Consider the following 13,961-nt stretch of genomic DNA (forward strand, 5'->3'; position numbering starts at 1 on the left):
TCAGAACCTGGAGAAAATTTCCATCAGAACTGGACCGAAACTCCATCAGAGCCAGGTCCAATTCTCCTTCAGAATCCGGAGGTCCCTTCTATCAGAACCATGTTCCAACATTCCTCAGAACCAGGCCCAAACTCAATCAGAACCAGGAGGAATTTTTCATCTCGTTCCCCTGTCCATTCTGAGAAAATCGGTCCAAGAATGACGTCGATAGCCCTTACGGTTTCCAAGTTATGGGCGGTAGTTCGGGAGCATGCGCCTCCATGTTAAAAGCCTAGGCCAGGGGGTGACGATAGTGAGGTGCTGCATTAGAAATGCTGCAGGTGTCAAGTTACACTGACACTCTTTGCTGATTGGCTGATTCATTCCTCACTGTTCTATGTATAGCTCTGTGTATCTCCTACTGTCTATGTCTGTATATGATTCTGTCTTTGTTTCTGCCTCTATTCTCTGCGTGTCTCACACTCGGACACACACACACACACACTCACACACACACACATTCATGGATTACTATCTTTGTGAGGACTTTCCATTGACTTCCCTTCATTATCTTGATTTCTATGGCCTAAACCTGACCCTACCACTAACTCTTTGCCAGCGGGACACACACACACACACACACACACACACACACACACACACAGTCACACACACACAGTCCTGGATTACTATCTTTGTGAGGACTTTCCATTGACTTTCCTTCATTATCTTGATTTCTATGGCCTAAACCTGACCCTACCACTAACTCTTTGCCAGCGGGACACATACACACACACACACACACATATCCATTGATTACTATCTTTTTGAGGACTTTGCATATACTTCCATTCATTTTCATTCGTTTCTATGGCCTAAACCTGACCCGACCCCCTAACCCTTTGACCATTTTAATAGGAGGCAACTACTGGCGGCCATTTTGTGTTGAGTACTTAAACAGCATGTACTGCTGTTCTAACAGCTGGACAACAGTGATTAAATTTAAAAGGCAATTTCATAGACTTTTGTATATAGGCTGTTAGCACATCAGAACCTGGAACAAATCTCCATCAGAACCAGACCCAAACTCCATCAGAACCTTATCCAAAATCCATCAGAATCAGATGGAAACTCTTTCAGAAACTGGTACAAATCTTCATCAGAACCATGTACAAAACTCCATCTGAAATAGGTCCAAACTCCATCAGAACCAGATCCAATCTCCATCAGAACCAGTTACGAACCCTCCATCAGAACCAGACCCAAACTCCATCAGAACCAGACCCAAACTCCATCAGAACCAGGAGGAATTCTGTATCAGGACCAGTTAGTCACCCACTATCAGAACCAGACCCAAACTCCATCAGAACCAGGAGGAATTCTGTATCAGGACCAGGTCCAAACTCCTTCAGAACCTGGCAAAAAGCTCCATCAGTACAAGGAAAGAAAAACTCCATCAGAACCAGATCCAATCTCCATCAGAATCAGTTAGGAACCCTCCATCAGAACCAGACCCAAACTCCATCAGAACCAGGAGGAATTCTGTATCAGGACCAATTAGTCACCCACTATCAGAACCAGGTCCAAACTCAATCAGAACCAGGAGGAACCTTCTATCAGAACCAGGTCTAAACCCTTCAGAACCTGGCAAAAAGCTCCATCAGTACAAGGAAAGAAAAACTCCATCAGAACCAGATCCAATCTCCATCAGAACCAGTTAGGAACCCTCCATCAGAACCGGACACATACTCCATCAGAACCAGTTAGGAACCCTCCATCAGAACCAGACCCAAACTCCATCAGAACCAGGAGGAATTCTGTATCAGGACCAATTTGTCACCCACTATCAGAGCCAGGTCCAAACTCAATCAGAACCAGGAGGAACCTTCTATCAGAACCAGGTCCAAACTCCTTCAGAACCTGGCAAAAAGCTCCATCAGTACAAGGAAAGAAAAACTCCATCAGAACCAGATCCAATCTCCATCAGAATCAGTTAGGAACCCTCCATCAGAACCAGACCCAAACTCCATCAAAACCAGGAGGAATTCTGTATCAGGACCAGTTAGTCACCCACTATCAGAACCAGGTCCAAACTCAATCAGAACCAGGAGGAACCTTCTATCAGAACCAAGACCAAACTCCTTCAGAACCTGGAATAAATCTCCACAAGAACTGGACCCAAACTCCATCAGAAACAGTTAGGGACCCTCCATCAGAACAAAGTCCAAACTCAATCAGAACCAGCAGGAAACCTCTATCAGAACCAGATCCAATCTCCATCAGAACCAGTTAGGAACCCTCCATCACAAGCGGACACAAACTCCATCAGAACCAGTTAGGAACCCTCCATCAGAACCAGACCCAAACTCCATCAGAACCAGGAGGAATTCTGTATCAGGACCAGTTAGTCACCCACTATCAGAACCAGACCCAAACTCCATCAGAACCAGGAGGAATTCTGTATCAGGACCAGTTAGTCACCCACTATCAGAACCAGACCCAAACTCTATCAGAACCAGGAGGAATTCTGTATCAGGACCAGTTAGTCACCCACAATCACAACCAGGTCCAAACTCAATCAGAACCAGGAGGAACCTTCTATCAGAACCAGGTCCAAACTCCTTCAGAACCTGGAATAAATCTCCACAAGAACTGGACCCAAACTCCATCAGAACCAGTTAGGGACCCTCCATCAGAACCAAGTCAGAACTCAATCAGAACCAGGAGGAACCTTCTATCAGCACCAGGTCCAAACCCTTTCAGAACCTGGAATAAATCTCCACAAGAACTGGACCCAAACTCCATCAGAACCAGACCCAAACTCCATCGGAACCAGTTAGGAACCCTCCATCAGAACCAGACCCAAACTCCAGCAGAACCAGGAACAAATCTCCATCAGAACCGGATCCAAACTCCATCAGAACCAGTTAGGGACCCTCCATCAGAACCAGACCCAAACTCCATCAGAACCAGTTAGGAACCCTCCATCAGAACCAGATCCAATCTCCATCAGAACCAGTTAGGAACCCTCCATCAGAACCAGACCCAAACTCTATCAGAACCAGGAGGAATTCTGTATCAGGACCAGTTAGTCACCCACTATCAGAACCAGGTCCAAACTCAGTCAGAACCAGACAGAAACCTCTATCAGAACCAGTTCAGAAATCCATCAGAACCTGGAGAAAATTTCCATCAGAACTGGACCGAAACTCCATTAGAACCAGGTCAAAGTCTATTAGAACCAGGTCAAACCTATCAGAACCAGGAAGAAAACTTCACCAGAGCCAGGTCCAATTCTCCTTCAGAATCCGGAGGTCCCTTCTATCAGAACCATGTTCCAACATTCCTCAGAACCAGGCCCAAACTCAATCAGAACCAGGAGGAATTTTTCATCTCGTTCCCCTGTCCATTCTGAGAAAATCGGTCCAAGAATGACGTCGATAGCCCTTACGGTTTCCAAGTTATGGGCGGTAGTTCGGGAGCATGCGCCTCCATGTTAAAAGCCTAGGCCAGGGGGTGACGATAGTGAGGTGCTGCATTAGAAATGCTGCAGGTGTCAAGTTACACTGACACTCTTTGCTGATTGGCTGATTCATTCCTCACTGTTCTATGTATAGCTCTGTGTATCTCCTACTGTCTATGTCTGTATATGATTCTGTCTTTGTTTCTGCCTCTATTCTCTGCGTGTCTCACACTCGGACACACACACACACACACTCACACACACACACATTCATGGATTACTATCTTTGTGAGGACTTTCCATTGACTTCCCTTCATTATCTTGATTTCTATGGCCTAAACCTGACCCTACCACTAACTCTTTGCCAGCGGGACACACACACACACACACACACACACACACACACACACACACACACACACACAGTCACACACACACAGTCCTGGATTACTATCTTTGTGAGGACTTTCCATTGACTTTCCTTCATTATCTTGATTTCTATGGCCTAAACCTGACCCTACCACTAACTCTTTGCCAGCGGGACACACACACACACACACATATCCATTGATTACTATCTTTTTGAGGACTTTGCATATACTTCCATTCATTTTCATTCGTTTCTATGGCCTAAACCTTACCCAACCCCCTAACTCTTTGACCATCTTCATAGGAGGCAACTACTGGCGGCCATTTTGTGTTGAGTACTTAAACAGCATGTACTGCTGTTCTAACAGCTAGACCTTCTAAGAGGAACCTTCTATCAGAACCAGGTCCAAACTCCTTCAGAACCTTGCAAAAAGCTCCATCAGTACCAGGTAAAAAAACTCCATCAGAGCCAGGTACAAACCTGTATCAGAACCAGGTCCAAACTCTATCAGAGCCAAGGAGAATCATCCATCATAACCAGGTACAGACTTCCATCAGAACCAGATACAGATCTCCATCAGAGCCAGATCCAAACTCTATCAGAACCAGGAAGAAACGTCTATAAGAACCAAGTCAAAACTCCATCAGAACCTGGCAAAAAGCTCCATCCAAACAGGAAAAAATCTTTTTAAGAACCTTCTACAAATTTTCATCAGAATCAGGTATAAACCTCTATCAGATCAAGGTCCCAACTCTATCAGAACCAGGCAGAAACCTTAATCAAAATCAGGTCCCAACTCCACTAGTACTTGGCAAAAATCTCCATAAGAACCTTGAACAAATATACACTAGACTTATGATGATAAGACCATCTTCATAGGTCCCAGTGGAGCATCAAAACAGCGACCATTTGATGCCAGCTTCTTAAACAGGTTCTACTGCTGTTCCAACACCTGAACAAGAGTGAATAATTTTAAAGGGCAATTTCATAGACTTTTGAATATAGGCTGTAGTTAGCATTGCCATTTTAGCTAATTTTAGCTTATACATTGTTTTTGAATAGTAGATGGGGTAAATTAATATCAGCCTTCATGCTAGTGATAGCCAATATGCTAATGTTAGCGATTTAGCTTCTCTTTCTCATCTCTTCTCTCTTAGCTGATAAACACATTGCCTTTTTAGGCGATTTCCTGTTTGTTTTTGTGTTTCTTGTTGTTAGTTAATTTTTTCTGAAATGTATCCTATTTTTTATATATTTTAGCAATGACTTCAACTTCTTAGGCTATATTTTTGCTTCAGTCTATGCTTTTTCAGCTCATTTATGGGCAGCTCTTTCCTGCTTTTTAAAGTTTTTGTCAGTTCTTGCATTTCAACAACTCTTTCAACAAGTAGTTTTGAGGTAACTTTAAATGGTTAAACTGTTTTATAGCTAATAGTCTTCCTGCTTGAACAGATCAGATGACAGTTTTTCTTTGCTGTTTCTGCTATTTCTACTAATTTATCAGATTTCAGCAGATTTTCTGCAGTCAATTTCAGCTTTTTTCTGCCAGCTTTCAGCTAAAAAATTCAGCTTACAGCATTCACACTGCATTTTCGCAGGCATTCCTGTTTCTCTTTATTCTTTATTATTATTATTATTATTATTATTATTATTCTAGTTGCTCTCCGCTTTTTCGATTCGCTACTTCTTCTGCATACTTTGTGCTATTTTTACCATTCAAGTTTTAAAATATTCTGCTCATTAAGGACATTCCAGCTATATCTCTTGGTATTTATACCTTTTATACTTTTTAAAATATTCAGCTTTTTATGAATTTTTTGCTCCCATAGGAATGAATGGGAAACCACAAATATTCTGCTAAAACTTCACTGTTTTTGCCATTTAACTACTTCTGCATACTTTCAGCTAGAAACACCATTCAACTTTTAAAATGCTTTCACAACCTTCTGCTATTACTGTTTAATTCAACTTTGTGATATCTTTTACAGTTTTTCTACAATTTGGTTTCAAACTTTTTAAACATTTTTTCAGATTTTCAGTTTTATAATGTAATCCTATGACGGAATGTTCGTGTCGCTAGAGTGTATGCTCTAGGTTTTTGAATAACCTGAAAAAGAACGAACAAACTCTCCTCACTCGCTCAATTTTCAATCTACCTATACAAATTATACATCAAAACGTAGGATTCTCTTTCGCGATTAAGAAAATGTCACCCTCATTGATGTGGGACAAACAGTTTTCCAGCAACACGCCCCGAAGCAACACAAAGTCAACACACCCTCTATAGGAAACCTATAGGGATTTCAGAAAAAATCAGAGCAAAAAATCCTTAAAGTCACATGTTTTCGAATCGCCGCCTCTCGTAAACCGTTCGAGGTAGAGACATGAGCCTTGTGCAGATTTATCTTCAGACCTTGCTGGCGCTCACAGTGAAGGAATTTTTTTGATACCTTTTATCGTTTTGTCATAAAAAAGGTTTGTTTAGGAGTATCAAATCTGTCCTTCCCAAAATCGCTTAAATTTGGAAAATTTCAAAATCATCCACTTTTCTACACTGTCACATCTCCTACACGGATTTATGTAGACACATGAAAATCTCCAGGATTGTTCACCAATCCCTGCTGATACCTACGGTCCAAAAAGTATTTGGATACCTTTTATTGTTTCCTCGTGACGTAATTTTGTTTGAGAGAGAAAAATTCACCTTCACCCAGTTTAAAAATGGTCAAAATTATACACTTTTTCACAGGGTCACATCTCCCAGACAGATTTTTGTAGAAACTTGAGAAGCTCCATGATTGTTCAGCAAGGCCTGCTGATTCATACGGTGCATGAATCAAATCGATAGCCCTTATAGTTTCCGAGTTATTAGACGTTGTTTGAGATCATGTTCAGGCATTTTTCTGTTTTTCTCCATTTTTCCCTTTCTTTTCACCTTGTGTTTTGCCTTTAATATTATATTTTCAGCAAAAACTTGTTAATATTCTTGTTCCCCTGTCCGTTCTGAGAAAAACGGTCCAAGAATGACGTCGATAGCCCTTACGGTTTCCGAGTTATGGGCGGTAGTTCGGGAGCATGCGCCTCCATGTTAAAAGCCCAGGCCAGGGGGAGACAATAGTGAGGTGCTGCATTAGAAATGCCGCAGGTGTCAAGTTACACTGACGCTCTTTGCTGATTGGCTGATTCATTCTTCAGTGTTCTATTTATAGCTCTGTGTATCTCTTACTGTCTATGTCTGTATATGATTCTGTCTTTGTTTCTGCCTCCATTCACTCCGTGTCTGATACTCGGACACACACACACACGCTCACACACACCCACACACACATTCATGGATTACTATCTTTGTGAGGACTTTTCATTGACTTCCATTCATTTTCATTCGTTTCTATGGCCTAATCCTGACCCGACCCCTTAACCCTTTGACCATCTTAATAGGAGGCAACTACTGGCGGCCATTTTGTGTTGAGTACTTAAACAGCATGTACTGCTGTTCTAACTGCTGGACAACAGTGATTAAATTTAAAAGGCAATTTCATAGACTTTTGTATATAGGCTGTTAGCGCATCAGAACCTGGAACAAATCTCCATCAGAACCAGTTAGGAACCCTCCATCAGAACCAGAGCCAAACTCCAGCAGAACCAGGAACAAATCTCCATCAGAACCAGACCCAAACTCCGTCAGAACCTTATCCAAAATCCATCAGAATCAGATGGAAACTCTATCAGAGCCAGGTACAAATCTTCAACAGAACCATGTACAAACCTCCATCTGAAATAGGTCCAAATTCTATAAGAGCCAAGGAGAAACATTCATCACAACCAGGTCCAAACTCCATCTGAACCAGGTCAAAGTCTATCAGAACCAGGTCAAACCTATCAGAACCAGGAAGAAAACTTTGCCAGAGCCAGGTCCAAATCTCCTTCAGAATCAGGAGGTCACTTCTATCAGAACCATGGTCCAACATTCCTCAGAACCAGACCCAAACTCAATCAGAACCAGGAACAAATCTCCATCAGAACCGGACACAAACTCCAACAGAACCAGTTAGGACCCCTCCATCAGAACCAGACCCAAACTCATTCAGAACCAGGAGGAAGCTTCTATCAGAACCAGGTCCAAACTCCTTCAGAACCAGGAGCAAATCTCCATCAGGACCAGTTAGTCACCCACTATCAGAACCAGGTCCACACTCATTCAGAACCAGAAAGAAACTTCTATCAGAACCAGTTCCAAGAAGCATCAGAACCTCGAATAAATCTCCACAAGAACTGGACCCAAACTCCATCAGAACCAGTTAGGGACCCTCCAGCAGAACCAAGTCCAAACTCAAATCAGAACCAGGAGGAAACTTCTATCAGAACCAGACCCAAACTCCAGCAGAACCAGGAACAAATCTCCATCAGAACTGGACACAAACTCCATCAGAACCAGTTAGGAACCCTCCATCAGAACCAGACCCAAACTCCATCAGAACCAGGAGGAATTCTGTATCAGGACCAGTTAGTCACCCACTATCAGAACCAAGTCCAACCTCAATCAGAACCAGGAGGAACCTTCTATCAGAACCAGGTCCAAACTCCTTCAGAACATGGCAAAAAGCTCCATCAGTACAAGGAAAGAAAAACTCCATCAGAACCAGATCCAATCTCCATCAGAACCAGTTAGGAACCCTCCATCAGAACCGGACACAAACTCCATCAGAACCAGTTAGGAACCCTCCATCAGAACCAGACCCAAACTCCATCAGAACCAGGAGGAATTCTGTATCAGGACCAGTTAGTCACCCACTATCAAAACCAGGTCCAAACTCAATCAGAGCCAAGGAGAAGCATCCATTATAACCAGGTACAGACTTCCACCAGAACCAAATACAGATGTCCATCACAGCCAGATCCAAACTCTATCAGAACCAGGAAGAAACCTCTATAAGAACCAGGTCAAAACTCCATCAGAACCTGGCAAAAAGCTCCATCAGAACCAGAAAAAAAATGTTTAAGAACTTTCTAAAAACTTTCATCAGAACCAGGAAAAAATCTCCATCAGAACCTTGTACAATTCTTCATCAGAACCAGGTACAAACGTCTATCAGATCCAGGTCCATACTCTATGAGAACCAGGAAGAAACAGCCATCAGAACCAGGTCCCAACTCCACCAGAACCTGGCAAAAAACTCCATAAGAATCTTGAACAATTCTATACCTGAACCATGTACAAGCATCCATCAGAACAAGACCCAAACTCCATCAGAACCAGGAATAAATCTCCATCAAAACCAGACCCAAACTCCATCAGAACCAGTAGGAATTCTCCATCAGGACCAGTTAGGCACCCAATATCAGAACCAGGTCAAAACCCAATCAGAACCAGAAAGAATATGCTAACGTTAGGATTGTAGCTTCTTTTTCTCCTCTCTTAGCTAAAGAACACATTTGCGTTTTTTAGGCAATTTCCTGTTTGTTTTTGTGTTTCTTCAGCGTATTTGTTGTTAGTTCATTTTTTCTGAAATTTCTCCTATTTGTTTTAATGTATTTTAGCTCTGACTTCAACTTCTTAGGCTATATTTTTGCTTCAGTCTATGCTTTTTCAGCTCATCTATGGCAGCTCTTTCCTGCTTTTTTAAAGTTTTTGTCAATTCTTGCATTTCAACAACTCTTTCAACAAGTAGTTTTGAGGTAACTTTAAATTGTTAAACTGTTTTATAGCTAATAGTCTTCCTGCTTAAACACATCAGATGACAGTTTTTCTTTGCTGTTTCTATTTCTACTAATTAATTAGATTTCAGCAGATTTTCTGCAGTCAATTTCAGCTTGTTTCTGCCAGCTTTCAGCTAAAAAATTCAGCTTACAGCATTCACACTGCATTTTCGCAGGAAATGCAAATTTTTCTAGTTCTTATTCTGGTTGCTTCCGTACAATTTTTGATTCGCTACTACTTCTGCATACTTTGTGCTATTTCTGCTGTTCAACTTTTACAATATTCTGCTCATTCTGCTCTTTCCGGCTATATCTTTTGGTATTTATATCTTTTATACTTTTTAAAATATTCAGCTTTTTATGAATTTTTTGCTCCCATAGGAATGAATGGAAAACGGCAAAAATTCTGCTAAAACTTCACTGTTTTTGCCATTTAACTACTTCCGCATACTTTCAGCTAGAAACACCATTCTACTTTTAAAATGCTTTCACAACCTTCTGCTATTACAGTTTAATTCAACTTTTTGATATCTTTTACAGTTTTTCTACAATTTGGTTTCAAACTTTATTACAACTTTTTCAGATTTTCAGTTTTATAATGTAATCCTATGACGGAATGTTCGTGTCGCTAGAGTGTGTGCTCTAGGTTTTTGAATAACCTGAAAAAGAACGAACAAACTCTCCTCACTCGCTCAATTTTGAATCTACCTATACAAATTATACATCAAAACGTAGGAATCTCTTTCGCGATTAAGAAAATGTCACCCTCATTGATGTGGGACACATAGTTTTCCGGCAACACGCCCCGAAGCAACACAAAGTCAACACAGCCTCTATAGGAAATCTATAGGGATTTCAGAAAAAATCAGAGCAAAAAATACTTAAAGTCACATGTTTTTGAATTGCCGCCTCTCGTAAACTGTTCGAGGTAGAGACATGAGCCTTGTGCAGATTTATCTTCAGACATTGCTGGCACTCACAGTGAAGGAATTTTTTTGATAACTTTTATCGTTTTGTCATAAAAAAGGTTTGTTTAGGAGTACCAAATCTGTCCTTCCCAAAATCGCTTAAAATTGAAAAAGTTCAAAATTATCCATATTTCTACACTGTCATATCTCCTACATGGATTCATGTAGACACATGAGAATCTCCAGGATTGTTCACCGATCCCTGCTGATACCTACGGTCCAAAAATTATTTGGATACCATTTATCGTTTTTGCGTGAAGTAGGTTTGTTTGAGAGTGAAAAATTCACCTTCACTCGGGTTAAAAATGGTCAAAATGATCCACTTTTTCACAGGGTCACAACTCTCAGACAGATTTTTGTAGAAACTTAAGAACCTCCATGATTGTTCAGCAAGGCCTGCTGATTCATACGGTGCATGAATCAAATCGATAGCCCTTATAGTTTCCGAGTGATTAGACGTTGTTCGAGAGCATGTTCAGGCATTTTTCTGTTTTTCTCCATTTTTCCCTTTTTTTCACCTGGTGTTGTGCCTTTAATATTATATTTTCATCAAAAACGTGTTAATATTCTCGTTCCCCTATCCGTTCTGAGAAAAACGGTCCAAGAATGACGTCAATAGCCCTTACGGTTTCCGAGTTACGGGCGGTAGTTCGGGAGCATGCGCCTCCATGTTAAAAGCCCAGGCCAGGGGGAGACAATAGTGAGGTGCTGCATTAGAAATGCTGCAGGTGTCAAGTTACACTGACGCTCTTTGCTGATTGGTTGATTCATTCCTCACTGTTCTATTTATAGCTCTGTGTATCTCCTACTGTCTATGTCTGTATATGATTCTGTCTTTGTTTCTGCCTCCATTCCCTCCGTGTCTGATACTCGGACACACACACACACGCTCACACACACCCACACACACATTCATGGATTACTATCTTTGTGAGGACTTTTCATTGACTTCCATTCATCTTCATTTGTTTCTATGGCTTAAACCTGTCCCGACCCCCTAACCCTTTGACCATCTTAATAGGAGGCAACTACTGGCGGCCATTTTGTGTTGAGTACTTAAACAGCATGTACTGCTGTTCTAACAGCTGGACATCAGTGATTAAATTGAAAAGTCAATTTCATAGACTTTGGCATATAGGCTGTTAGCGCATCAGAACCTGGAACAAATCTCCATCAGAACCAGACCCAAACTCCACAGAACCTTATCCAAAATCCATCAGAATCAGATGGAAACTCTATCAGAACAAGGTACAAATCTTCATCAGAACCATGTACAAACCTCCATCTGAAATAGGTCCAAATTCTATAAGAGCCAAGGAGAAAAATTCATCAGAACCAGGTCCAAACTCCAGCAGAACCAAGAACAAATCTCCATCAGAACCGGACACAAACTCCATCAGAGCCTGTTAGGAACCCTCCATCAGAACCATACCCAAACTCCATCAGAACCAGGAGGAATTCTGTATCAGGACCAGTTAGTCACCCACTATCAGAACCAAGTCCAAACTCAATCAGAACCAGGAGGAACCTTCTATCAGAACCAGTTCCAAACACCTTCAGAACCTGGCAAAAAGCTCCATCAGTACAAGGAAAGAAAAACTCCATCAGAACCAGATCCAATCTCCATCAGAACCAGTTAGGAACCTTCCATCAGAACCGGACACAAACTCCATCAGAACCAGTTAGGAACACTCCATTAGAACCAGACCCAAACTCCATCAGAACCAGGAGGAATTCTGTATCAGGACCAGTTAGTAACCAACTATCAGAACCAGGTCCAAACTCAATCAGAACCAGGAGGAACCTTCTATCAGAACCAGTTCCAAACTCCTTCAGAACCTGGCAAAAAGCTCCATCAGTACAAGGAAAGAAAAACTCCATCAGAACCAGATCCAATCTCCATCAGAACCAGTTAGGAACCCTCCATCAGAACCGGACACAAACTCCATCAGAACCAGTTAGGAACCCTCCCTTAGGACCAGACCCAAACTCCATCAGAACCAGGAGGAATTCTGTATCAGGACCAGTTAGTCACCCACTATCAGAACCAGGTCCAAACTCAATCAGAACCAGGAGGAACCTTCTATCAGAACCAGTTCCAAACTCCTTCAGAACCTGGCAAAAAGCTCCATCAGTACAAGGAACGAAAAACTCCATCAGAACCAGATCCAATGTCCATCAGAACCAGTTAGGAACCCTCCATCAGAACCAGACCCAAACTCCATCAGAACCAGGAGGAATTCTGTATCAGGACCAGTTAGTCACTCACTATCAGAACCAGGTCCAAACTCAATCAGAACCAGGAGGAACCTTCTATCAGAACCAGGTCCAAACTCCTTCAGAACCTGGCAAAAAGCTCCATCAGTACAAGGAAAGAAAAACTCCATCAGAACCAGATCCAATCTCCATCAGAACCAGTTAGGAACCCTCCATCAGAACCAGACCCAAACTCTATCAGAACCAGGAGGAATTCTTCATCAGAACCAGTTAGGAACCCTCCATCAGAACCAGACCCAAACTCCAGCAGAACCAGGAACAAATCTCCATCAGAACCGGACACAAACTCCATCAGAACCAGTTAGGACCCCTCCATCAGAACCAGACCCAAACTCCATCAGAATCAGGAGGAATTCTGTATCAGGACCAGTTAGTCACCCACTATCAGAAACAGGTCCAAACTCAATCAGAACCAGGAGGAACCTTCTATCAGAACCAGTTCCAATAAGCATAAGAACCTGGCAAAAATCTCCATCAGAACCGGACCCAAACTCCATCAGAACCAGTTAGGAACCTTCCATCAGAACCAAACCCAAACTCCATCAGAACAGGAACAAATCTCCATCAGAACCAGGAAGAAACTTTAATCGAAACCAGCTCCCAACTCCACCAGAACATGGCAAAGATCTCTATCTGAACCAGATACAAACTCCATCAGAACCCGGAAGAAACCTCTATAAGAACCAGGTCAAAAGACTATCAGAACCAGGAAGAGAACTCCACCAGAACCAGGTCCAAATCATTTTCTGAATCAGGAGGACCCTTCTACCAGAACCATGTCTAACATTCATCAGAACCAGACCCAAACTCCATCACAACCATGAGGAATTCTTCATCAGAACCAGTTAGGGACCCTCTATCTTCGACAAGAAGACAAAAGGGTGTAATAGCAGCCAGAAGAGCAGCTGCTCCACCTCTGACAGCAGATTTGGATGAAGATGCAGCAACAGCAGCAGCTGTACACTGGGTCAGAATAAGATGGTGCATGCTTGTTATGTTAATTATATTTGATCTATTTCTTTTTTTCTGAAAATAAAAAATGATGTCCTTTAATCTCCCTCTCCTTGTTATTTTCTGTTCACAAATCATTGATATGTCAGGAAAAGGAAAATCTCCGAACCTGTGAACTTAACAAAGATATCTGCCTTTTGGTTATTAACATTTTCCTTCTGTAGGGTGAAACAATATTCTAACTACTTTAATTAGC

Source organism: Girardinichthys multiradiatus, chromosome 2 (assembly GCF_021462225.1).
Source record: "Girardinichthys multiradiatus isolate DD_20200921_A chromosome 2, DD_fGirMul_XY1, whole genome shotgun sequence".
In the NCBI taxonomy this organism is placed as follows: domain Eukaryota; kingdom Metazoa; phylum Chordata; class Actinopteri; order Cyprinodontiformes; family Goodeidae; genus Girardinichthys; species Girardinichthys multiradiatus.